General features: G+C 47.7%; 1 long non-coding RNA gene across 1 annotated transcript in view; it reads left to right on the plus strand.

Annotated features, from left to right (window-relative positions):
- The first annotated feature begins 12,038 nt into the window (after positions 1–12,038).
- Positions 12,039–24,747, plus strand: part of LOC134427946 (uncharacterized) — a 123,549-nt gene continuing 110,840 nt past the window's right edge. Inside the window, exon 1 of the long non-coding RNA XR_010030275.1 lies at positions 12,039–12,071. This is a non-coding gene — a long non-coding RNA (uncharacterized LOC134427946). The remainder of the gene's footprint in view (positions 12,072–24,747) is intronic.

A 24,747-nucleotide genomic window follows, 5' to 3' on the forward strand; every position in this document is an offset into this window, starting at 1 on the left:
ACACTTACTGACTCCAGCAGGGACATGATTACAACCTTAGTTTTGCAATCTTTCTTTAATCTTCTTTTAATTAATTTAATTCTGATATCATTATCTAGATTGCCCCATTCATTCAGCATCACAGCATCTAGATCTTCATTCTCACTGGCAGGCTTTAGTAACTTTGCAAATGGGGCAGCTCTATCTCCCATTTCTACCTTTTGATCTTTACTAACAACATTCCTTTAATGTCTGCTGAGCTCAGCCTTTTATCAGGCAGAGCACTCCACCCTCCCTGGTAGAGGGGCACTGCTCTGATCAACGTAGGCATGCAGAGCTGAATTTCCACCCTCTGCCTCTCCAGCTGATCCTGCTGGCCCATCTTGGCTCTCCAGCCAGTTTTAAAACCAGTTCAACCAAATCCAATTTAAAACTGAAGGGCAGACAGGATTTAATAAAGTTTTACAGCCCGTTCAAGTTTAATGAGTTTCAGGACCTGTGTCATCTCTGCTGGGGATTTCTTCTGGTAACTTCCTTGGGTGGGCAAGCATTGTAACCTGGAGCTTGCAGCAGGTATTGTAGGTTAGAACATATATAATCCATACTGTTTTTTATTGTTCCATTTACTTAGGTTTATGAAAAGACCCCAGCTGTTGCCTTTTTGGTTTTTTTTTGCTTAGTGTCATGAAAACACCGTGCCATTTGTACAGTTAAATGGAAAGTTCCAAAGTATTCCATGTTTCTATGGCTCAGTAGAAAAGCTCCCCTCTTCTGCTTGGCCTTGGTGTGACTGTGGCTCAGCTGGTGTGTAGCAGGAACCCAGTGAAGAGGACAGGCACTGCAGCCAGGTCAGAGCAAGAGAAAACCAGGGGTCAGGATGCAGACTGGCATGACTTGTACCAAGATCCCAAATCCATCTCATGTCATTGGGATAAAAATCCTTATTCTGGTCTAATCTCATTCTAAATTGAAATAGTTTATATTAGCACACCTCTGCCCATACTGTGTGGCTGTAACTCATTAATTTTTTTAATTGTGTAAATCCTGGTCCCCCTGTCAGCTCAAGCAAGGTCATCTGGTGCAGACAGCCCAGGACCATGACCTTCTATCTGTGATCATGGCTTCTGAATATCTTCAAGGATGGAGACTCCACATAACCTCCCTGAGCACTCTGTGTCAGTGGTCAATGATCAACATCCTCATCATGACAGTTTCTTTCCATGGTGTGTCTTGGTGTTACACAAGATTTAGCATGGAGTACGTAAATTTTCAGAGATGCTGAGCAGCTCCAATAGCTGGGATTGCTCATTACTTTAAAAGATCAGGCAAAAAAAGTGCTGTGGTTTTCCTCTTCTGGAGCAGTAACAATTTCTGGATGAAAAGACAGCAGAGAAAAGATAAATCTGGGGTACAAACAGATGCAAGTGCACTGCCTGCCCTCTGCCATTTTTTTCTGAGTAACTCTAAACTCTGATGCACTCTGGCTTTCAGGCAAGGCACATTTTCAGAAGCTCTCAGATGTCAGTTGTTGCAAAGCTCTGCTGAAAACTGAGCACAAATGGAAAATCCTGTCCTTTGGTCTCTCCTGGCATGTCAACTATTTACTTTGACTTATTTAAATGTTACCTGCTCTGCCCTCATTTTCTCATTTCCAGTCACTTGTACCAATCAGCATTATTTGGCTGAAAGACAAACTATCCAAACAAAGTGTGGCTTCCCTGTCAGGAGCTAACAAAAAGAAAAAAAAAAAAAAATCATCCCTGAATCCTGAGTGCAGACAACAGACACTGGCAGGAAGGCAAGTATCAGCACACAGCCCTGTGTGGTGCTGGTTTTCTGGGGTGACACTCTATTTACTTTGATGTTTTCCATACAACCCATGCTTTCCCTATCCATCAGTGCCAAGGTGAAGCTGCCCAGCACAACAGCAAAATAAGCTGCTCTGCCTAGCAGTGGAAAGGTCTTTTCCCAGCACCTACTACAGTTTGCTTAGATGGGTGTTTAAAGATAGTGTGTTGATTTTAATGAAGATTGATAGTCAACATGAATATGCTGCCTGCCTTGCTTCTCTGCTGGATGCTCAGCAGAGAGCCTGGTGAACCTTAAACAGTGGGATCACCTGTTGATTTGGGGATTAAAAGCTGTCTGTGGAAGGCTGTGCTGAAAAAATGTGCTCAGAGCTTCTGCTGAAGGGGCTAGTTCATAGTTTAGTCAAGTAGCTTTATAACCATGTCTTTCATGAAAACTTGTTATCAGCACATTGTTTGAATCACAGATCAATGCAGACTGATTTTGGCAAATCTAATTAGATTTGATGGGGAAGAACATGGATGCATTTTCTAAGGCTCCATATTTCCCATTTTCCTATGCGTAATTTCATTTTGAATTTGTTTAAGAGCAATTAAAAGCTGTGAATGGTGATATTGTGGAGATGCCAGCCATGGTTATCCCACTCTCTTAAGCAAGGCCATCTGTCACCCACACTCACAACAAGAGACTGGGAGTCAGAACTCCAGTGCCTCCCAGTTACGCCAGTCAGTCAATGTGTGCTCTCTGTATGGCCACAGGCAAGGTATTTTACATATCTGCACCTCAGTTTACATATCTGTGAACTTGGATATAGCATATATATGCATCTTAAGGGCATTTTAAGACTTCATTGATCACTACTACTCAGCTGTTTCCATTTCTTCTGCTTCCATGGTACAACACAACATTGATTATCATAATGTGAGATATGGCAGGGGCACAGCCTGGTGCTTATCTATCTTTGTGAGTACTGTGACTGTGCTGCAGTTGCTGAAATCTCTTCTTGGTACAGCAAGGATACCAGCAATACAGGTGTTCATCATGATGTCAGGGCTTAAATGGGATATTCTCCAGGACTGCACTGGTGAGCAGCTTATGCTCACCACAGATGCCCACATCAGATACTTCTGCCTCCCTGAAGGTCTTTTCTCCAGTGTTGGTGGAGTTTCTTTAGTGGATGTTAACCAGTCTGCCTACCTTCATATCCTGTGCCTTGTAGCATAAGAGCAGCAGCATCATAAATGTGAAATGGACTTAAAATCCCAGGGCAGAGTCCTGCTGTGGTGCACATCTTTATCTCTGACATAGGAGCTGGAAAGAAAGGGGCCAGCAAGGCCAAAGGCTCAGGGTACTGCCACTCTCCCGGCAGCAGAGAGATGCAAAGGAAGGTGTTGGACCAGATCTCCCACTTAGGGCGGTGCTGGGTCTTTGTATGAAACATGGGCAGGGGTGCCACTGTCACCAGTGTGCTAATGAGAGCACAAGTCTCCCAGCTGCCTCTGAGGAAGATCCCATACCTGCAGCCACAAACCAGCCTGTCCAAGCCCCCAGAGGATCAGCCCCAGTGCCTGCCCCATGGCTGTGCCCACGCAGGCACTGTGGGAAAGTAGAACTTTACACATGACTGCATAAATAGCAACTGGTCTTGAAAGGAGGAGGACACCCGGTCCAGCACAGGTTTCACACACCATCGCCCGCTTCCCTCCTGCTGCTGGAGGAGCACTGTGCATTGCTGGAGGAGCACTGTGCATTGCCCAGAGCTCAGGCTGTGGCTTGGATGTGTCAACAGGCCTGTCATGACTGTCCATGGGCTGCCAGTGTCACTCTCCCTTGAAAATTGTTCACATGAATGCTGTATATTTGTTATAGATGAAGAGATTAGTGTAAAGGCTAAAAAAGGAAAGTAAACAGAACGGGAAGGACCCTGGGGATACCGCAGTGGTGTCTGCCAGCTTGGCTGGTCCAACCTGTTTATAATGTCTAACACAATCACAGGTGCCAAAGAGTAACCGACAAGTTAAACAGTTTCCTCTTTGAGATTTAGCAACAGGATCTCTGTGTGAGGAAAGCAGAGATCTTGCTGTTTTCCCTGGAGCTGGATCCTTCAGAAACAGAGAAGCAGTCCCCAGGCTCTCCTCTGGAGACTGGTGGCATTTCACCTGCTCTGTGCATCCTCTGCTGATGTTGAGACAGCAGTTCTGTGTGGGCTCAGGGCTCCCTGTGACCAGACCTATGGCCCTTATCCCTCATCCAGGGGTATCTCCATGTCCATGGCTTTCTATCCCTGCTGACAGCACCACTTGCCACTTCCTCTCCCAGGCATGTGTCTTCCCTTGTGATCTTTCACCCTTCAGACAAAACAAACTCCTTCTCCCCGAGGATTTAGTCAATGCCTTTCTCAGGAGCTTCCTGGGAAATTTGGCTGGGACCTGAATGGTGCTGCCTCCCTCTCTCTTGAAATCTCTCTTATTTCTTGTTCACAGGATTTATTTTATTTTTTACTAATGATGTAAAACCTTTGGTTCACAGTTTTGTTATCCCTCCCCCAAACTCAAGCGTGATCATCTCTGAGTCTACTTTCCAACTTTAGTAATGCAGACCTTTGGTTTCACTTTATTCCAGGGCTTTCTTCTTTCTTAAATCACATTCAAGATAGTAATTTTAAATGCTCTGCATAATCTCTAATGGAGTTTTTGTACTTCTCTACTAGTTCAGTCTTTCTGCACATGCAGAAAGACACCTCTTTGAAAAGTCGTGTTTCTTTCTTCTTATTTTTTTTTAATTATTTTTTATGCCACAAACTTGGGGAATATATGGAGCATCTGAGTCCCATGCTTCTGTAGCTGGTAGCTGGGCCATCAGTGATAAGTCTGTTATTTCTGTGTTTCATACCAACCCTGAATATCCCCTTTCTCTGCTCTGGAGTCACATCTAAGCTATCCAGAATCTGTTCTTCACCTCACATTGAACACTGAGAGGGCACAGAAGGCAGTGCAAGCCTTTCCAGCAGCTTTATAAACTTTCCAGTCTTTATTTTTTCTGTTATTGCCTCCTGCTCCTGGCTCTTGGAGCTTCCCCACCGAAATCACAGGTGAGTCACCATCACCTAGAGATGGATCACTCTTGGGGTACAGGAACGCCTTTTCTTTAAATTAATATCAGTACTTAAATTTGAAGACTGGGAAAATAAATTAATTACAATAAGCACCATTGCATTTTACCATTGTTTTCTCACAGAATGATCTTGATACTGGTAAATATAGCAGAGAGGTATGTGTAAGAGTGAGGACAAGAGCTGGTTGTATCAAGTCATAACACCTGCTGCAGAACAAATGGGTGTAACTGGCTGTAAATGCATTCAGGATGACAATTAGGTGGTTTCTAATCTTCAGAGAAGAAAAGCTCCAAGATAATATCCAAGAAGGTGAAGTGAGGACAAGACACTGATTTTCAAGTTAATGTCTTTGTGGGCAGGCTGGTGCAGAATGCTGGTTTCTGTTGGGAGAGGAGCAGATGCAATGACCTAACCTTTCCTCCTGAGCGTCTGAGATGACTGAGGGTTTTTTGGAGAGCTCTGGAATTAACCTGGAACAAGCTTAATCCCTGGATGAGGGAAGGTGTAATTACTGCTATGATTACACACTCAGCTGTTTTTTCTGCTGTGTCTCTCCGTGGCCCATGTGTGCAGGGAATGTCTGGTGCTTTGCTCCAGCCTCTGCTGCACCTACCTGTCCTGGCTGATGGCACTTCACTTTCCAGCTGCCTGTGGTGACCAGCTGGGAGCTGTCACCTCCACACTCTAGTGACCCCAAAGGACACATCACAGCTCCCCTTGGCTCCACTGGCACAGATTAAGAAGCACACATGTGATGCCTGCTGCCAGCAAAGCTCGCGGGGTCACAGGCGGGGAAGCTGAGGCAGAGTGCTGGAGGGTGGAATGCTTCAGCTGCCACAGCCTCGTTTCAGCCTGACCCCTGATCTTTGCCTCAGATCTTCTTTTGGCCTCGAAAGAGCGTGTTGCATCAGTTGGCCTTGACTTTGCTCTGTTTAATTTGCAGAGGTGAACTTAGAGCGATGCAATTGCCTTGTGTAAGTGTGCTAAGCTGTCGTAAGAGTGATTACACTTGAGTGCTTTATTGATATGAGACTATTCAGATCACATTACGAGAGGATTTTTATAGTACAAACACTAGATAGCCTGCAGGGTTGAGTGATAAGAGCACAAGGCATATTCTACATGCCTGTGGAAAGAGGGTCTTTTTATTTTTCCTGCACTGAGAGAGCCTGGGTGGGATGGGAACTGTGGGTCTCCCCCAGTTACTGAGGCCCCAACTCTGCCATCACAGGGGGAAATGCTTGGTGGTCAGTGCCATCCCCCTGCCAGCCTCCCTGCAAAGGTATAAGGGTGCTCTGTGAATTTTTATGGGATGTGGGGTCTGTGACTTCCAAACCGCAGGGCTGCCTTGCAGGGGAGGGGAACAGCATGTCCTTGTGCCACAGGTCACAGAGGAGCCACATCTGGGTAACCTCCTGTGACCATCATCTGACTTCTCTGTGTGTCAACAGGCAGGCAAACATTTTCACCCCTCTTCATGCTATTTTCCTGGCTTTGTCATGCCTTTCCTATCTCTTGTCATGGCACTCAGAGTTGTGTTCACAGCCGTGCTGCTGGTGCTTGTAATACCTGGGCAAGTCTGTGGCATCAGGAAAACCACTATTAATTTGAGCTGATGTTTTAACAGCAGATTGTCTATGTGTTTTGCCAAGGAAGAAAGGGAGTCTTAGGGAGAGAGGAATGAAAACTCAATTTTCAGAGCTATTTGATTCATATTTCTCTTCTGCTCTGCCCATCAGGAGCTGTGAAGGAACCATCAGGGCCCCATTTAAGGGCAATGCACATGTGAAAGCATAATAATAGTTTAATGCCACTACTTCTCCCAATCTCTGGAGTGGGAATGGACTTGGAGAAAAAAGTGTGCCAGACTGCTCCAGAAAAAATTGTGTCAGTGTGCTCCACAATAAAATGTGTCGGGTGCTCCAACACCTGGCCCTTTTCAGCTGATAAAATGAACCTTTGGTCTCATGAGTAACCTTAGATTTTGTTCTTTCTCTTGAGTTCACTGACCTTGGGAAGTAATTTATTCAAGATTTGGTCTCCAGCCAGTTGTAGGAGTATGGCCCAAAGTGATCTCCTCCACCTCTCCTCCTCTGCAGCAGTCTGCTGAAAGGGACAGCATAAAACCTTTAATCTACCTGCTCAGCAGGGCTCCCACCTCTCATACCATGAGCGTGGAAAGCCTTTTTTTTTACAACCCAATGTTGTATCTTGTTAAATTGCAGGACCACAGAGTTGCAGCTTGGATTCATACCGTAATTTTGTGCCTTTTGCACTAGCACTTGCTTCTCCTGTGACAGGGTAGGTTTTGCAGATCAGCTCTTTCTTGAAATAGCCAAAGCATTGTAGGGGAGCTGGGAACATATTTAGTAATTGAATGGAGCAGCATGTGTTACCCACATGGGGATGTCACTATGCTGGGTAGACAGAGACAGGCTCTGTGCAGAGGCTGATCAGGTTGGTGTGGCAGTGGCAGCTCCCAGGCTGGGCACCACAGCCCACTCAGATGCCAGCACCCTCTCAGGTTGTACACACTGCAGAAGTGACACTGCAGCTCCCAACTGGCTGCAAAGGTGCTGGCACAGCAGGATTCTAGGTTCCCTCCTGGAGAGAGCAATAGCAGTACGGAGAAAAATCTCGCATGGCATTGCAGCTTCTATTTAATTTTTGGGTCCAGACTGGAATCAAGGGGATACATTTCGTTTTTTTCTTAATTTGTAAAAAAAAAAAAAAAAAAAAAAGTAACAAAAAATTCAAATAAAGCTTGTTCCATCCATATACTGGAGATTTGCTCTTTTCCTGTTTCAACAGTCTGCAGCCTGTTCTGTATTCTCAATGTTCTCTCTGAGTTCTTGGAGGGCTACAAAGCTACTTTCTACATTTGTATGTGGGATACTTGTATGCTTCTCTCCTGTGATAATTTGGAAACAGACATGATATGTCATCACTTGGGAGAATGGTATTGAAAAGAAAAACAAATGAATTCTATAGGAAGCAAACTCGCAGTGTTTGGGAGAAACGTGGCCAAAGGCTTCTCTTGGGGCGAAAAGGATGAGCAGTGAAGGCTCCCGTGCTGCCCATCCGCTGATGCTGAAGCTGATTCCGCTCTTCCTTGTAACCTGCCTGTCCGAGGCAGCGGGACAGGGTCCCGCAACCTCCCTGTGCACGCTGCACTCCTCCACGCCGGCTGCCCCGCACCGCGGAGTGCCGCCGGAAAAATCTGTTTTTTTACTTAAACAATTAAATTTCAAGGCGCGCCGAGGCTCGGCAGTGCTGGCGTTAGGGTGCCGGCAGTGCGGTGCGGTGCGGTGCGGGCGGTGCTCTGCGATGCCATGCGGTGCGGGGCCGGCAGCGCTGTTCTGTGCGGTGCCGGCGGTGCAATGCGGAGTGGAGCCGGCGGTGCGATGCGGAGCAGTGCCGCTGGTGGGATGCGGGGCGCTGGGATGCGGGGCAGGAGTGCTGAGCGGGCGGTGGGATGCGATGGGGGGACGTGGGATGGGGGGCAGGAGCGCGGGGCTGGCGGTGGACGCGGGGCAGTGGGATGCGGTGGGATGCGGGGCGCTGGGAATCGGTGGGATGTGTTGGGATGCGGTGGGGTGCAGTGGGATGCGGTGGGATGTGTTGGGATGCGGCGGGATGCGGTGGGATGCGGGCAGGAGCTTGGGGCGGTCGGTGGGATGCGGTGAGATGCGGGGGATGCGGTGGGATGTGTTGGGATGTGTTGGGATGTGGTGGGATGCTGTGGGATGCGGTGGATGCGGTGAGATGCGGTGGGATGCGGTGGATGCGGGCAGGAGCTTGGGGCGGTCGGTGGGATGCGGTGGGATGCGGCGGGATGTGTTGGGGTGCGGTGGGATGCGGTGGATGCGGTGGGATGTGTTGGGGTGCGGTGGATGCGGTGGGATGTGTTGGGATGTGTTGGGGTGCGGGGGATGCGGTGGGATGTGGTGGGGTGCGGTGGGATGTGTTGGGATGCGGTGGGGTGCGGTGGGATGTGTTGGGGTGCGGTGGGATGTGTTGGGATGTGTTGGGGTGCGGTGGGATGTGTTGGGGTGCGGTGGGATGCGGTGGGATGTGTTGGGATGTGTTGGGGTGCGGTGGGATGTGTTGGGGTGCGGTGGATGCGGTGGGATGTGTTGGGATGTGTTGGGGTGCGGTGGGATGTGTTGGGGTGCGGGGGATGCGGTGGGATGTGTTGGGATGTGTTGGGGTGCGGTGGGATGTGTTGGGGTGCGGGGGATGCGGTGGGATGTGTTGGGATGTGTTGGGGTGCGGTGGGATGTGTTGGGGTGCGGGGGATGCGCTCGCCGCTCCCGCCGCTCTCTCGCTGCTGTCGCTGCCCCGGGCTGCGGCCGCGGGCGGCGGGGGGCGGTGACGTCACAGAGCCGCTCGCCAGCACAACGTTCCATTGAGGCGAGCGCGTGCTCGGGCGAGCACATGGGCAGCGGGGCCCGCTCCGCTCCGCGCCCGCCGCTCCGCCCGGCCCGGCCCGGCCCGGCCCCGACCCCTGCCCGCAGCGGGGCCGCGGTGAGTACCGGGGCCGCAGCGAGGCGGCGGGGCGCGGGGACAGGGGGTATTTATTTGCTTATTCTGCTTTTGCCTTTATTTTGCCCAGCCCCCCCCCCCCCCCCCCCCGCGTTGTTACCCGAGTCCTGGCGGGGCGTGCGGGTCCCGGCGCGGTTCGGAGCCCGGGCGCGGGGGCAGCGCGGATGGGGGAGGGGAGGGTGCCTTTCCTGTTATTTATTTATCTTTGTTAAAGCGCTGGGTCGCCCGTGGCCTAAAAATACCAACTGCACGCCGCGACCCGTGCGGATGGGGAGGAGACGGGGCCGGGGCAGCGTCCGACGGCAAACACGGCCGTGATGGGGTCGGCGCGGCTCGGAGTGACCCGCAGCGATGCGCCCATCCCCCGCAGCTCCCCCACCCCGGCTGCCGGACCCGGAGAGGGAGCGGGGACGAAGAAATGGGTGCGTCCCGCGGTGTGGGGAGACCCCCGGGGCAGGGAGGTGACAGGGGGGCCGGACGAGCCCTCTGTAACTGCGCGGAAAATGCGCGCAGCGCGCAGGCCGGGGCGCGGAGCCGGCCTGCAGCCTGCCCTGCAGCCTGTCCTGCAGTCGGCCCTCCTGCCTGCCCTCTCTGCCTGCCCTGCTCCCTGCCCTGCAGCCTGTCCTCCTGCCTGCCCTGCAGCCTGCCCTGCTCCCTGCCCTGCAGCCTGCCCTGCTCCCTGCCATCTCTGCCTGCCCTGCTCCCTGTCCTGCAGCCTGTCCTCTTGCCTGCCCTGCAGCCTGCCCTGCTCCCTGCCATCTCTGCCTGCCCTGCTCCCTGTCCTGCAGCCTGTCCTCCTGCCTGCCCTGCAGCCTGCCCTGCTCCCTGCCATCTCTGCCTGCCCTGCAGCCTATCCTGCAGCCTGCCCTGCTCCCTGCCCTCTCTGCCTGCCCTCTCTGCCTGCCCTGCTCCCTGTCCTGCAGCCTGCCCTGCTCCCTGCCCTGCTCTCTGCCCTCTCTGCCTGCCCTCTCTGCCTGCCCTGCTATTCTGCCCTCTCTGCCTGTCCTGCAGCCTGTCCTGCAGCCGGCCCTCCTGCCTGCCCTCTCTGCCTGCCCTGCTGCTCTGCCCTCTCTGCCTGCTGTTGCCTCGGCATGAGGGGTCAGTTCAGCTTTACCCGCAGCTCTAGGCCTGGTGTGCTCGGCCTGGTCCAGAGCTGGGTGTCAGGAGGGCCGGAGGAATGGACCGAGAAGATTCTTTATATGTTCCATGGACCGTTTCTACAAACGATTTTTTAGGCCATCTTTTCATCAAAAAGTTGTTTGTGGCTTTGGAGTACGTTGATAGGCCTCATTTTATTTTTATGCCTTAATAATACTGATGTGTTTCCATTGAGAGGATGGGTGCTTTCGGACTTGCATGTCAGTCTGTTAAACTGTTGGTTGCTTGCTGCATCTTAAAATATCGTGCAGAGAAATCCAAGCAGAACTGAGAATTGAATCTGAGCGATGCTGCAGGCCTTCAGTGAGATCTTTTTAATCCCATCCTTGTTGGCGAGTTTAGACATGTTGTCCTGGCCACATATCTGGTCAGACGCAGTGAGTCATGAGCCCTACACTAGTTCCTCTTTATCAATATGTTGGAAAAATTGTGTTATTTAAGTCATTGATTTGGAACAAAAGAGCTTTTCTGAGGGTGTGTTAAAATATGTTAGCAAAGAATACAATTATGTTACCTACATGTTACAGCTGCATGAGATGAGTGTTTATTTCTTCACGAGAGCAAAAATGCAATCTCACTAATGCCAGTTTGCACCGACTGCAGTCCACTACTGTGGATTATTTTAAGAGTACTTAAATACATCGTTGCAAATTAGGAGTGTATTAAAAATGCAGCTCTGAAGTGTGGACATCACTAATAAATAAGCATACAGTATCATAAACATCCAGTTTTCTTTCAAATATGGTTTTTAAAATTATTTAACAAATATGTGTTTTCCAAGCACATGAGGCAGTTAAGATGCTCTTTTGTGCTAGGGGCTGCATATCTCAATAAATGCCAGCTTGCAGCCTCAGGGGTTCAAGTCATTTTATATTCACTAAGCATCATTTTAGGAATGCACCTCTAACTTTATTCTTTCCTCCTCTCTCTTCCGTCTCATAGCGTTAAGTCAGGAGTATGGCTTACAGCTACTTTAGGATTGTTGTAATTCAGATTGGTCTGACTGTGCCTCTGTGCATTTGAAGTTACATTAAGGAAATTTCGTGGTACAGGTACAGTTTGTCAGGCAGTGGGAACGCCTCTGTGCCTGTTTGCAGTGAAATGTACATGAGTGTCTCGCATCCCTGGGAGAGGGGCTGCATGCACAGGGGCAGCAGGAGCAGTGCCAGCCCCTGCCTGCGCTCGCCCGGGAGGATCTGGCGTCGTTTGCCTCGGCTCGGTGATGGCCTGGAGGATGTGGCATCGTTTGCCTCGGCTCGCTGATGGCCTGGAAGATCTGGAGGATGTGGCATCGTTTGCCTCGGCTCGCTGATGGCCTGGAAGATCTGGAGGATCTGGCATCGTTTGCCTCGGCTCGCTGATGGCCGGCGGCGTCAGAGCCGTCTGCAGGCGCTGGAATAAGGAAAGGCTCAGGCCTGCCTCCATCGAAGGGCCTGTCTGCTGCAGAGAGGAATTGTGTGTTTAGGTAGTTTATAAATTGGAATATTGGCTTCCCTGGTGAAAGTGCACACTTGGAATGTACCTTTGGCTAGAGGTGATGGATTTCAGAGGTGATGGTGAGTTGTGTGTCCGGATGGCAGCACGGTTCTGTGGCTCTGTGTTATGGTGTGCTCTCCTCTCTGTGCCCCTGCACAACCAGAGCCCGGCTTTTTGTTTCATTAAGGACTTTGGTGTTCTACGATTGGATCTTGTGCTTAACTCTTTGAAAGATTTGAACCATATCTTTCTGTTTTTAATCTGAATGCTTTACAAAGGCAGCCTATGCTTCCTGGCTGTATATATTTCATTCACTGTTTTTGCATGAGAAATTGCTGTCAGGGGAAGCTGATGTGGAGCAAGGCTAGGGGGAGGAAAAGTGTATCTGTGCTTTCAGGGCATTGGTGCATCTTGTGTTCGTTTAGCACCTTTCAGCTGAATGTGTTCAGTGCATTATTGCAGTATCACATTTTCTACAGGCTCTTTCTACACGCTTTTTCAGTAATTATGCTGGTGCAGCTCTACTCAGAATTGCAAGGTTGTGCTTACAAGTGTGACAGCTTAAATAGTGTTTTTTCCCCATTGGTCTATGCAGACAGTAGTGCTGGCAAACCATGGGAAAATGGTGTTTTTTTCTGTGGCATGGGAGGCATTTCTGCTGCTTGCTGGATTACTGGGGGTTTGTCTTTTCTCCCAGCAGATTAATTTAGCAAAGTCTGGTGTCAGGAACTTGTGGTGCAGTGTGCACTGCAGCTGTGTGCCAAGCAGTTCAGCAGTGCAGATAGGTTCATCAGAGCCTCAGTGGAGTCTCTGTGCTGCTCTCAGTGCATCACTGCTGGGATGGAGATGCTGGGATGGTGGGCACGACACCCTGACCTCTCAGTGCTGGCCGGGGGTGGTGTGATGTCCTGCTTTGTGATACAAGAGGGATGCAGGGCTGCAAACTGAGCTAGCAGAGAGGAAAATGCATCCCTGGCCAGGAAGCTTTTGCCTTTCTGCAACAAGGTGATACTGATCTTATTTTGTATGTTGTTTTCTGTCTCCTTGGTGGCTGGTAGCTTTAGTTCTGAACACCTGCAGGCTCCTGGTGAGATTTATGACGAGTGAGGAGGGAATAAAAACATAAAAACATAGTCTGTTTCTTGGACTCCGTATCACTGCATCTAGGCCTGTTTTCCCTCATCACAGCTGCATCTGCTCCTGAGATTGTCCATCTTCTTATGTAGCAAAGTGCTCAGTGCCCTGGGAAGCAGTGCTGCTGTGTGCCTGCTTATGGCATTATTGAGCCTGGGGGTGCAGTGCCTGCCATTTGCTCACCTTGTGAGTACAGTTCCGTGGAGGACAGCATTTTTTTGAGCTACCAGTGTTGCAGTTCTCTCTCTCAGGAGTGTTCTCAGTTCTCTCTCTCTCTGGCAAGTGCCAGAGATTGTTTAAAACACGGCTTGCTGGTGGTGTTTTTTTCCCTGTTGCTTCAAGGGTGGCAGATAAAAGCGCTGGGATGGTTACCTGGAGCATGAGCTCTCCTCAGCTGAGCACAGCAGCCTGCTGTAACTCAGACACTGGGACTGGCCAGGCATTTGGAGTGGTCTGGATGTTTGTGATCTAAAACATCCAGATGTTTATGATCTGAATGTCTTTTAATGCATGCCTGGATGGTCTCATTCATTATGTGAATTCAAGGTATGGATGTGAACATCAGTGCGGAGTTCTATCCTGCGAATCGGGGTAGGATACCCTCAGTACTGAGGCTGTACTGGTTGAGTATCACCCAGGTTTTCCTGTCAGGTTTTCCCACCCCTTCTGATGCCAGTGCTGTCTCATCTTCATTGCTATTGGTATCTTACATTTGTCAGCAGATACCACAATTGAATCTCCAATCACCTCAAAGGAAAAATGATCCGTGAATTCCTGCTGATACAGTGCATCATGCAGGAAGGAGCTCTCGAATGCAGCAGTGACAGGCAGAGCTAGAACCAGTGCCTGGTAAATAAATCAAATCAGAATTTATGGTGAATTAGAAACTAAAGGCAAGAGTGATTAGCTGCTAAAACAAATTGCCAAGACAAGGGGCAGCTTCTGTCTCAGTCATTTCCGCCTTAAAACCAGAGTTGGAAGGAGCAGTAGAAGCAGGTTTGTGTAAAAATTACTGGGTAGGTTCCTGCAAATCTGCTCATTACAAAGTCTCTGGACAATAGAGGGGAGGTTTGACCATGCCCCCACACTATGAGGTTGGGTTGTGCAGGTGTTGGGAGCCCACCTGGCTGAGCTGAGCTGCAATGTGTGGAGCACTCGGAGAAGTGGAGCAGCCCAAACCCTGGAAGGACTGTGTCTTTGCATGGAAGGGTGTCATTGCACAGCAGAGTATCTTTGGCATGAGATATTTTGGAAATCAGCCTCTTGTCACCTCTTTTGTGGTCTCAGACAAGAATACCCAGTGCCAGGTCATGTACCTGGCCAAGAGCTGCAGGATTTTGGGAACTTTTGAGGCATGAGGTTTACATCACTATCGTTGTCATCTATCAGCTGGGGGCTTTTCCAGGCATGGGACCCAGCTTCTCTTTTGGAGGTGAGAATGAATGGCAGAGAAGCCCAAAGAAAGCCTGAAAAGCTCTCCTGTTTTGGGGAGAGGAGGTCCCTACTGCAAGAGCAGTACCTGGAGCTGTAGGCTGTTTCTTTAGAGGCAGGTACAGAACAGAGCTGAGTGGCAAGACCACATCTCCTCATGTGGATTTGTAAGCAGCTTGTAGAGACCCTCAGCACAGCGTGGGTTGTGTTGGGAGCCCCCAGACTTTGAATGGGTCTAGTGCATGGATTTTAAGGTGGAAAACTCAGGTTTCCTAACCACCCATCATCATCATCTTCTCTTTGTCCTGCTGGATGGTCCAGTCTGCTTTTCCCGGCTTTCTCTGAATGGCTGTTCTGGGCTGCCTGGCTTCCATGATGCCTGCTGGCTGCCTGCCTCATCTGTGTTTAGCTTTACTGCTGGAATGGGGCTGGGTAAGGGGTATGTCAGCCCAGTAACACCTTTGGTGTGGAAGCAGCATCCTGATTTTTTATTTGGTATTGGTAGAAGCCATCATGTTGGTACCCACTATAAGCTCTCCTGCTCCAGGGGATTTCTGTAACAGGTTCAAAGTCATTCCCAAGCAGGCAAACGACAGATTGTCTGCTGCCTGCTGAAGTGCAGCATGCCTGTTGTCTAGGATAATTTTGTGCCTTTCCTGAATTCCCAACAGCTGGATTTAAGAGGTTGTTTGCCTCATTTTTTTCCTCCCTGTCAGGAGAACAAAAACTTTGTATCTTTTCACCAGAGCTGAGAAAGTGGTGTTCTGTGAGGTCCTGTATGGATCTCAGCTGTTTGGGGAGCTGTTGCCAGCAACTTAGAAAGGAGAAGAAACATCCCATTGAGGAGCATATTTTTTTTAAAAAAAGCAGCAACCTGAAACTCTTGATTAGCACTTTGTATTTTGAGGCCTAGAATTGATTGTACTGCAACCATCTCATCTTGAACATGTTGGCTGAGCAAAGTCCCAGCCAAAGGAAGACACATTGCATTGCTTTGCACAGTTCCCTGCCCAGGCTGGGAGTGAGCCCTGAATGCACAAGTGGAAGGGGCATGCTGAAAAGTGGCTTTTCCTAGATGAGTTTCAGCAAGGTGCTGTGTTGTTGCAGCTTAGTGTCAGATCAGGTATCACTGTCCCTGCCTGTGGTGCAGCTCTGGGTTTGTGTGGTGCTGTGTGTGCTCCTTCACATGGTGGAAACAGCAGTCCTGGGCTCCTGGCTGAGCCTGTGCGATGTGGAGCAATCACAAAAGCCCAGACTGTGCTTGAACCCTTGACATCCCCCTGATTGGATAAGGCACAGGTCCCTCTTTGCTGATATTGATGTTTGTATTATTATTATTATTATCCTCATCAGTGTAACTATCATTACTGTTTTATAAGCTGTGTTATAAAGATAATGTTTATTGTACAGTTGTGTAGTCATGCTATTGCGGTCTCTAGAAATGATGTACCAAAACCCATTTATGCTTCAGCTGAGGTTGTAAGTAGGTAATCATAGCTATCAGTGACTAATTTAACACACAGAGCAGAAGGCTACCATCCTTTTGGAAATCTTTGCATCCTTTTGGAAATCTTTAGCAATCTTTCCAGCCCTATTTAAATAATGATAATGGGTTTTTTAGTTTTGATCCTCCTTCATAAGAGTAGGAAAGTCTGAAATACATTTTCCCAGAAGTTCTTGTTGGGGGAGCAAGCCAAGAGCTTCATGCTGTGGCACAGGCAACTGGAATACTGCTCAGGGATTTTAGAAGATGATATTTGCTGAATCCTTGGATTTACAGGTATCTCCTATCTGGTTTTGGTTCTTCTTAGTTAGCTTTTGGGGGTGAGCAAGGCTTTATACATTTCTTAACTGTTAAAAAGCTGCTATTGGATTATTTAAAAATGCTAACAAAAATATACATGTGTTTGGTGTTACAGAGGAAAATAATCAGCCTTATTTATGAGCTGGGAGGTTGGACTGGAGACCCCAGAGGGTTCTTCCCACCAGCATGTCTCTGTTTTTTGGTAACTGAGGCAAAACTGAGAAGCTGAGCTTTGGGTCTCCATTTGTGGAAAAAGATGGAAGGAGGCCCAGCTTTCCTGAATATACAAGAAGAGTGAATAAATATGATTGAGATAAGCAGGTTCAGAGGGGAAATTTGTCTTGTAAATTTTTCTTGATCTTGAATCCTTAGTACTAAGACCCACCAGTGCTGCTTGTTACAAGCATCTTGAAAACATGGTGGGGTTCCCAGTGATGGGTTATGGGGAGAGTTTGGTGGCTCAACAAACCATCTTTCTCCTCCCAGCTTCTACTCTTCTGCTTGACTCTTTCATTTGCGCATGTGTCAGGACAGCCCCTCTCTCCCATATGGCTGTTCACAGCTTAGAGTAGCAGATTTCGAATGTCAGCTGGACCTCAGAGCCTCATAGAAATGGTTGAGCTCCTGTCGTTGACATGGTCAATAATTGCAGTGGTGACTTGTGTAGGTGCTCTTTAAGGGCCAGGTCTGGTGGGAGCAACCAACACAACCAGCACAGAAAAAAAGCTTTTGAAAACTTCTTCCTAAGCAGCTGCATGTTTCAAGTGCAAATGTTGAAGGTCTGGAAATGAGATCTTCCCTAGCTGCTATTTTACTGTGGCAGGTGAGAGTGAGTACTGGCTTTTCATCTTTCATAACACAGTCAATGGCCATTCTTCATATGGAGAAAAAAAGGAAGGGAGATTTGCAGTGATTTTGTAATTTTAAGTGTATCAAGTACAATCTACAGGTTACTAGGTATTAATTTGGGTGTAACTATCTTTGAGATAGGTTGTAGCCTGTTCAGAGATGTTGCTATTAGCATAAGGCACATAGCACAACATTACATTTCTGGGGGTTCAGCCTGTACCTCTCTGTGGGTACTCACTGTTCCTGCCTTCCTTATAAATCTTAATGACCTGAGAGATTTTTACCGAATACCTTATTTTGCAGGATATTCTTAATAATTTTTAGTGATTATTTTTCTTGGCTGCTTTTGTGAGACAAATTACAATAAATAGGATTTAAATTCTGTACTTCCCTCTGTTAAGTAACAACGTATCATGGATCACAGCAGTATGGTAGGGGAATGGATGGCAGGAATCCAACAACCTTCAGTCACTTGTCCTGATCCACTAAGATAAGAGAGCTTACAGTTGTTCTTGATAATGCATTTCATCTTCTTGTAATAATATCAGGAGTGCTTATGTTCATGGTGATAAATACCTGTATCTTGTTCTGCTTAGCAAATCTGGATGCTGAGCAGGTAAAAAATATTGTCTCCACTGTGGCAGCAGAAAGCTCAGGCTGTGAAGGTGCGAGATACCATCAGGGATGGGCTGACATGGGATCCATGCTCTCTAGAAAATCAAGGCTAAATCTCTTTAAGGTTTCCCTGAAGTGTGACAAAGCCTGTAGACCCATGAAATATTGCTTATAGCATTAATATTTTATTTGAAAATATTCAGGGATTTCGATGCCCATTAGAAGCTGCCAAGCACTCAGGCTGAACTCCTGTGGCTGCAGCTTCACTGGAGGCTTGGCCAGCAGAGCAGTTCTGCACAGAGACTCCTGACATCTTTCCACAGTGGCAGGGCACAGTGGCAGCAGGAGAAGGAGCTTGACGTCACCTATGAGTTCTTTGAAGTGTCTGGTACCACAGGAAAAATTATGAGATTGCCTCCTCCCACCAGTCTTGGCACGTGGAGCCCCCCACTGCCCTGCAGGAGGCGACCTGGCTGGGCAGCCCAGGCCCAGATGGCCACAGTGTGAAGATCATCTGTTTAAACCTTTTTTGTACCCAGCTGCTGCCAGGGAGCCAAGTTCCTGAATGCTGTTGGGTCACTGATGAGGAAGAGCTCTCTGAGCTCCAGCAGTGTCCAAGAGCATGGGGAAGGGGTGAAGAGCCTGCTGCTGCCCTGCTGTCCACAGGTGGTCAGTTGAGTGGGAGGGTTAGGAGTGCTCTTGACTTTCTCCTGGTGATAAACTTTCTTCTTCTGTTGTTTCTTTCATCTCTGGTTGGTTAGCAGGTCCAGCACCTGTTCATGGGCCGAGTCCTGGTCTCATCCTTGACATTTGCTGTGTCCTGGTTTGACAGAAGCAGTGCCATACTTGTGCAGGGAGCCTGTGAGTGAAGGGAGCATCAGCCCATCCAGGAAGCTGCAGCCCGTCTTGGCTGTGTGTCTTTCTTTGCTGGCTTCTGTTGGAAATACAGATAAAGTTTTGTGGTATTTTGATCTCTTGTAAGTGTGCTCCCTGAATTGCCTCAGGTAGCAGGAAGATTGCTTAAAACTTTGTGCCAAAGGCCACGGGAACTTTCTGCAAGGATATGAAGCTCTGCTCTCTGAGGGTCCAGTTTTGCATAAATTGTGCAACCTCAAGAGATAAGGATCACCACAAACCTCATAATATTGTGCTCCAAGTTATGTTCAACTGACGATCCTTCTCCTAAATATATGGGATTGTTTTTTGTGATGTTTAAAGGCAGTTAAGGAGCACACAAGCAGACCAAGACCCTCCACTACTGGGTTGAAGGAAGGAAGAGAAAAGAATGTATCAGATGGTAGTTCATCAGCTAATACAGTACCCAAAAGATAATATGGTAATGACTGCAGTGTTTAACCAGCATTGAGAAAAATGCCTTTGACTGCAGTTCCAGTTACCTGCAGTGGTTTGAGACTTTTAGAAATATAAAAAATAGTTTGGAAATTACAAGAATAAGGTAGGGATGTCCTTAACTCTGCCCTCCCTTTCTTCACCCATTTCAAACTAGGATAAATTATTATAAATTTTTTTGCAGTCACAAGACTGGTTTGTAGCACCTTGTTGCATTAACAGGTTCAAGCAAGCTCTACTATTTCGCAGATGTGTTACATGTTAAACTTTTTTTTTTTTTTTTAAACTATGTTGCCTCATTTATCACCGGGGGATGGTCTCACAGATTCCAAGTAAATTGATACAGGACTCTAGTCCTCATCAGTTTTATGTGTCTCAAAATGTGATATTTAAACAAACTAGCAGTTAGAAGAGGAATCTTGAAGTCAAGATCATGATGGACATTGTGGCCACTTCAGTTAGGGGTTGTTTCTGTGTGGTTTGATGGATGTGGTGGTTCTGATGTGGGCTACTGCTTGCTGCTGGTTGTTTCAGTAGTGGGGGATCTTTACACCATACCCATTAGTGGTTTAAGCAGGAGTTCAGAGAACAGGGAATAGCTGGGTCTTTGCTCCCACTGCGTTGTGGTTGATCCCTTCCCAGCTTCCTGTCTAAAGCAGGATTCTCAGATGTGCCCATCCAGGATTGCCATGTATGGTGAGTTGACAGTGTCTCCTTTGGCATGGCTCCATTCTGGTCAGCCTGCCTTATTTGTTTCTGCTTTCTATCTTTATCTTGGTTTTACCCTAGGTCATTGGGTCTCTGGGACAGGGTCTGACCTTTCTGTTCTATTTTTACATAACATCCAGCACAGACTCGTTTGGTATCTCAAGCTCTTGGTGGTGCTCTATGTAATGCCAATAACTAACAGTGCTGATATTCCTCCTGGGCATCTGTGGCTGTTTGTGCACACGATGACCATAAACATGCTGCTGTACAGTGAGTTTTCTTTGATAGCTCCTGTGTTGTTTCAGCTCTGAATAGCAGTAAAACTGCCAGCCAGCTTAGTACAAGAAGTGTACAGAAAGCATTTCCATGCCACTGAAAACTGTCAGTGCTGACTTGGCTGGTGGTGAAGATAAAGAATCACTGTATATAGATATAGAAAATGTAAAATGGTTTGGGTTGGAAAGACCTTAAAGATCATGTAGTTCCAACTCCCTTGCTGTGTGCAGGGTACCTTCCACTAGGGCAGGTTGCTTGAAGGCCCATCCTATATGACCTTGAACACTTCCAGAAACGGGGAATCCACAGCTTCTCTGGGCAGCAAGTGCCAGTGTCTCACCACACTCACAGAAGAGAATTTGCTTTTGTCCAGGGCAATGTAGATAAAGCATGGCAGAGTTTTTCTACTTGTGTTTGTATGAATATATCTATATACAAGTAACATTACTTGTATTTTATATGTATATGTGAAAGATAATTGCCTGTGTATCTCTAACTTTGCTTCTTTCTCATAGCTTCTCTCTGCTTCTTTGTTTCTGTTCCACTTTGTGTTGGAGTGTTATGCCTTTGGTGTTTTTCATAGGCCTGTTTCCCTTCTTACCTTCTTTCTCCTTTCTTTTCTGTTCTAGCTGTTCATTCTTTACCTTCCTCTCCACATATTTCTTCTCCAGGTTGGTTTATAATTTCTATTTTGCATGGCATCCCCTTTCTCTCACCAGGACAGGTTGGCCAGGCACCCTGTTAACTTCCTCAGCACACCCCAAGAGTTGATGACCTGAGAATGACAGCAGCTGTGCCCTTAATTCTTGGAAAAAAGGAATTAGAGTTGGAACTGTTCTCATTTCCCTTCTTTCTAAATTATTCTCAGCCTGAATGTTTTGTTTTCCCTTGTCTGCTCTGGATTGCAGCTGCTGTGGCTGAGCAGGTATTTCTCAGATCTGATGGTTAACAATAAAACTGAGGTTAGTGATCACAGTTTCCCTGCACCTCAGGATCAGTGGTTTCCTTCCTTGCTGGGTGCAGTCTGCACTCCAAGCCCAGACTCTGCATTCCTTCTGTTACCTCTTATCTTTCTGCCACTGATTTTAGTAGCCTTCTCTGTCGTGCTGCAAGCCCAGGGCCTTTCCACCTGTTTCCAGCTGTGTTTGTGCCCTGCAAGGGACTGAGGTCCTGGTGTGTGGTGGTTCTGCGAGGGCTGCCGTGCCCTGATGGCAGAGCTTTTGGCTGTGGGAAGAGTTGAGCTGGTGGGTTTGTGTGTGCATTGGTGATGCTCGAATTGAGCAATCCCCATCCCCCTAAGAAGATGCCACATGGGAGGAACAAGGAGGCAGCACTGGGAGCTGGGGACGGGTCCTGTGCAGCACTTCCCAGTCTGTGCAAGCAGTGAGTGCTGCCAAACTGCCTCTTTTAGGGGTTGACTTGTAGACAGTAGAACAGCATTTCGACTGCTTTTGATTATAGAGACAGAGAGATCTGAAATGGGAAAGGCTTTGGTGTTGGTGAGCTGCAGAACATGCTCAATATCATTTGACAGCAGACATTTTATTCTCAGCTGCATCAGCCTTGCAGCAAGCGCATTGGTTGGGCGACTTTGCTTGCACAGCTGTTTTGGTTTTCCTGCCCCCCACCAAAAATGTCAGGACTCAGCACTGCATTTCCCATCCTGAAATGCTTCTAAGCCCCAGTTTGTGGCATTGGTTATTCTCTGTGCTTGGCAACTCCTGAATGTGCCCAGCCAGCCCTCCCAGGGGGTCAGGGCAGGTGAGCTCTGCTGAGCGTGGTTCAGGCACACAGACCTGTGGAGGGGCTTTCCTTCCAAGAGATGGAAAGAGGGTTTTTTTGTTTCTTGGAAAGATGTAACCCGAGCAGAATATTTCAAGGGATGTCATCAAGGTGAATAAACAGAAATCATACTCCAGACTGTTCCCTGCATGTGGCTGATGATAATACGTGAGGCTCCTTATGTGAAATGTGAGCACTCAGTGTCGTGTTTCAGCCAGGATGACTCTTCATTTTTTTTTCTTTTTTTCCCCCTCTGCAGTGCAGACTTTCACAAGTCATGCAAGTGTCCTATGCCTATCACCCCCACCCCTCAACCCCCTTAGATGAGGGGCTATTTCAGATCATGCTTATAACCTGATCCTGCTGATGCCTCTTGTGCCCAGGGATCATTTAGTGAGAATTGGTGTGATCTGCTATTTTCAAGACACTCAGGCCCAATTCCATTTCCCTTGCTTGCCCAAATAGTTGCTTCTTTTTGTTTTTTCCCTGTTTAGTTTGGCTCAGGAATGGGCTGTTTATTTCATGAGTTTGTTGCTGTCAGTCCACTGAACACAGTAGTGTTGACACCTGAACTTCTCTAATAGCTGCAGCCTCAGGGTGGGAAACTGAGTGACACTGGTTGACTTGGGGGATGCCAAGGACCTTGCCTTGGAAAGCATAAGGAGCAGATCATGGCTGAGGTAACCTGGCAGACAGCTCAGAAAATTTGTTTCTACAGCCAGGTCTGCTTAATGCTGAGCTGTCACTGTGCAAGTCCTTTTAGATTCAAGGCTGAGGCTTGCAATGCTGCTGGTCCTAAATTTTTGGGCTCAAGTGGGGTAGACTTGCTATACTGGGAGAGATGCTGATGTTGTTCTTAGCCAGCATCCTGTCTCTGGCCCTGGTCAAAAGCAGGTGCTTCAAAACAAAATAAAGCAAAACTGTGTGTGAAAGTGAAATAGATGGCTAAAAGTAGCCAGGTCATATGAGAAGCTTTCTACCAAAACATTTCAAGCTCATGTTGGCTTGTGCCCGAGTCATGCCTGCTCACCAGAGGGCTTGGCGACGAGTTGTAGGTGGCAGATTCCAGCTAGTTTACAGCATCTGAACATATAAATCTTTCCTTTCTTCCCCTCCAGTATCCAAGTGTGTGGCCTTTGCTGCTTCAGTGTCTCTTTTAAGCAGCTTAAAAAGTTTTTCTAAGTGAAATATGCTTCTATGCTGCAGTTCAGAGATAAATATAGCTGATGAGTTGAAAGAAGACCATAGTATGTGTTATGTTGCCTTACCCAGTATTTTTTTTTTCTTTTTGTGGTGATTCTGTGCTAACTCAAAATGGAAAATCTCCTGAAAGATGTTATTTTTCCTTTTTAAAGAAATTACAGGCCAGAATACCATTCAGTGCCTTAAGCTGCATCCAGTAAAGGATTAAGCCCCCACCCCTCTCCTCCAGCCCAGCGCCGCGTGTTTGGAAAGCGAGCGCGTTTGTAGCTGAGCCAGCTCTAATAATAATAATTAGTCTTGAGAAGCACAGAGCAGCCTGTGATTAGCAAAATAATTATTGCAGGGTATATAAATTGAGAGGTGGGGTTTTGACAAGGCAAGAGGAGTGCACAGTGCAGCTTCCTGGGGTGGCAGTGGACTCCTGTCTTCCTGTTGATGTTCTCCCTGTGAAATTGGGTGCAGGAACTGTGCAGAGCAAAACATGTTTGTAAAATGATGATTGCTTTTGAGTTTTTCCAGTAAATTCTGGTGATGAAAGAACAGCCAAAAAACTTGTAAATAAGAGTTTTACAGTGTGCTAGGCTCCCTGGGGTAATTTTTTTTTTTTTTAATTTGGATGCAATTATTGGATATGATTTCTTTGCTTGCTGTGAGGCCAAACTTTGACTATCTGTTGGCTCTGTAACCTAAAAAATAGCCTAGGAACCCTTCCAGAACTTCTCCTTCATGGGTTCTTGTTCAGATCCTGGTCAGTGGGATGGAGTCTGCTCGGCATGTATGAAGGCAAGTTTTTGGCTCATAGCTGGTGACTTGTTGCCTTAAAATCTAATCTGTCCTGCTGCCTAAGAGTGAGCAGAGCATTTTACACAGAGCTTTCCCCTCTGTGCTTGGTCAGCAAGGGCAGAGTTTCTGTGGGGCAGCTGCTGCTGGCACAGAGCAGGCTGGGAGGTGGCACAGGGCACACACGGTTGCCATGGGGTCATCATTGGTGCAAAGCTTTGGGGCACAGCTCACCCCAAAGGCAGGCCCAGCATCAGGGGCTGTTGGAACTGATCTAGCCCAAAAAAAACAGCAAGGCTTGGGAGATGCTTCCTAAGGATGGTGGCAGGACAGATATCCCCAGACACCTGTGGATGGACCCCTGCCTGGGTGCTGCCCAGCCTATACACCCTCCCTTTTTGTAACATAATCTGTCTGCAAATCAGTATTGTACCAATAGAAACAAGTCTCTAAACAAAAGAGACTTCATTTTGGCTAAAATTAATAGGAGGTACTTTTATGTCAATCTAAGGAAAGCCAGATGAGTCTTCCAGACTGCCTTAAGTATTTGCATCAGACTTGTACAAATAGGGCTTGAATCTTCCCCCATGATGCTTGCTACTGTAATAGACAAATATTAATAATAATAATAATAATAATAATAATTTTTAAATAGTGCCTTAGTTAGGTTTGTTTTACTTGTGACAAGCAGGTGGAGCGCATCCTTTGGTCCTTCCCATCCTTTGTTGTGATT

Source organism: Melospiza melodia, chromosome 1, assembly GCF_035770615.1.
Source record: "Melospiza melodia melodia isolate bMelMel2 chromosome 1, bMelMel2.pri, whole genome shotgun sequence".
Classification (NCBI taxonomy): domain Eukaryota; kingdom Metazoa; phylum Chordata; class Aves; order Passeriformes; family Passerellidae; genus Melospiza; species Melospiza melodia.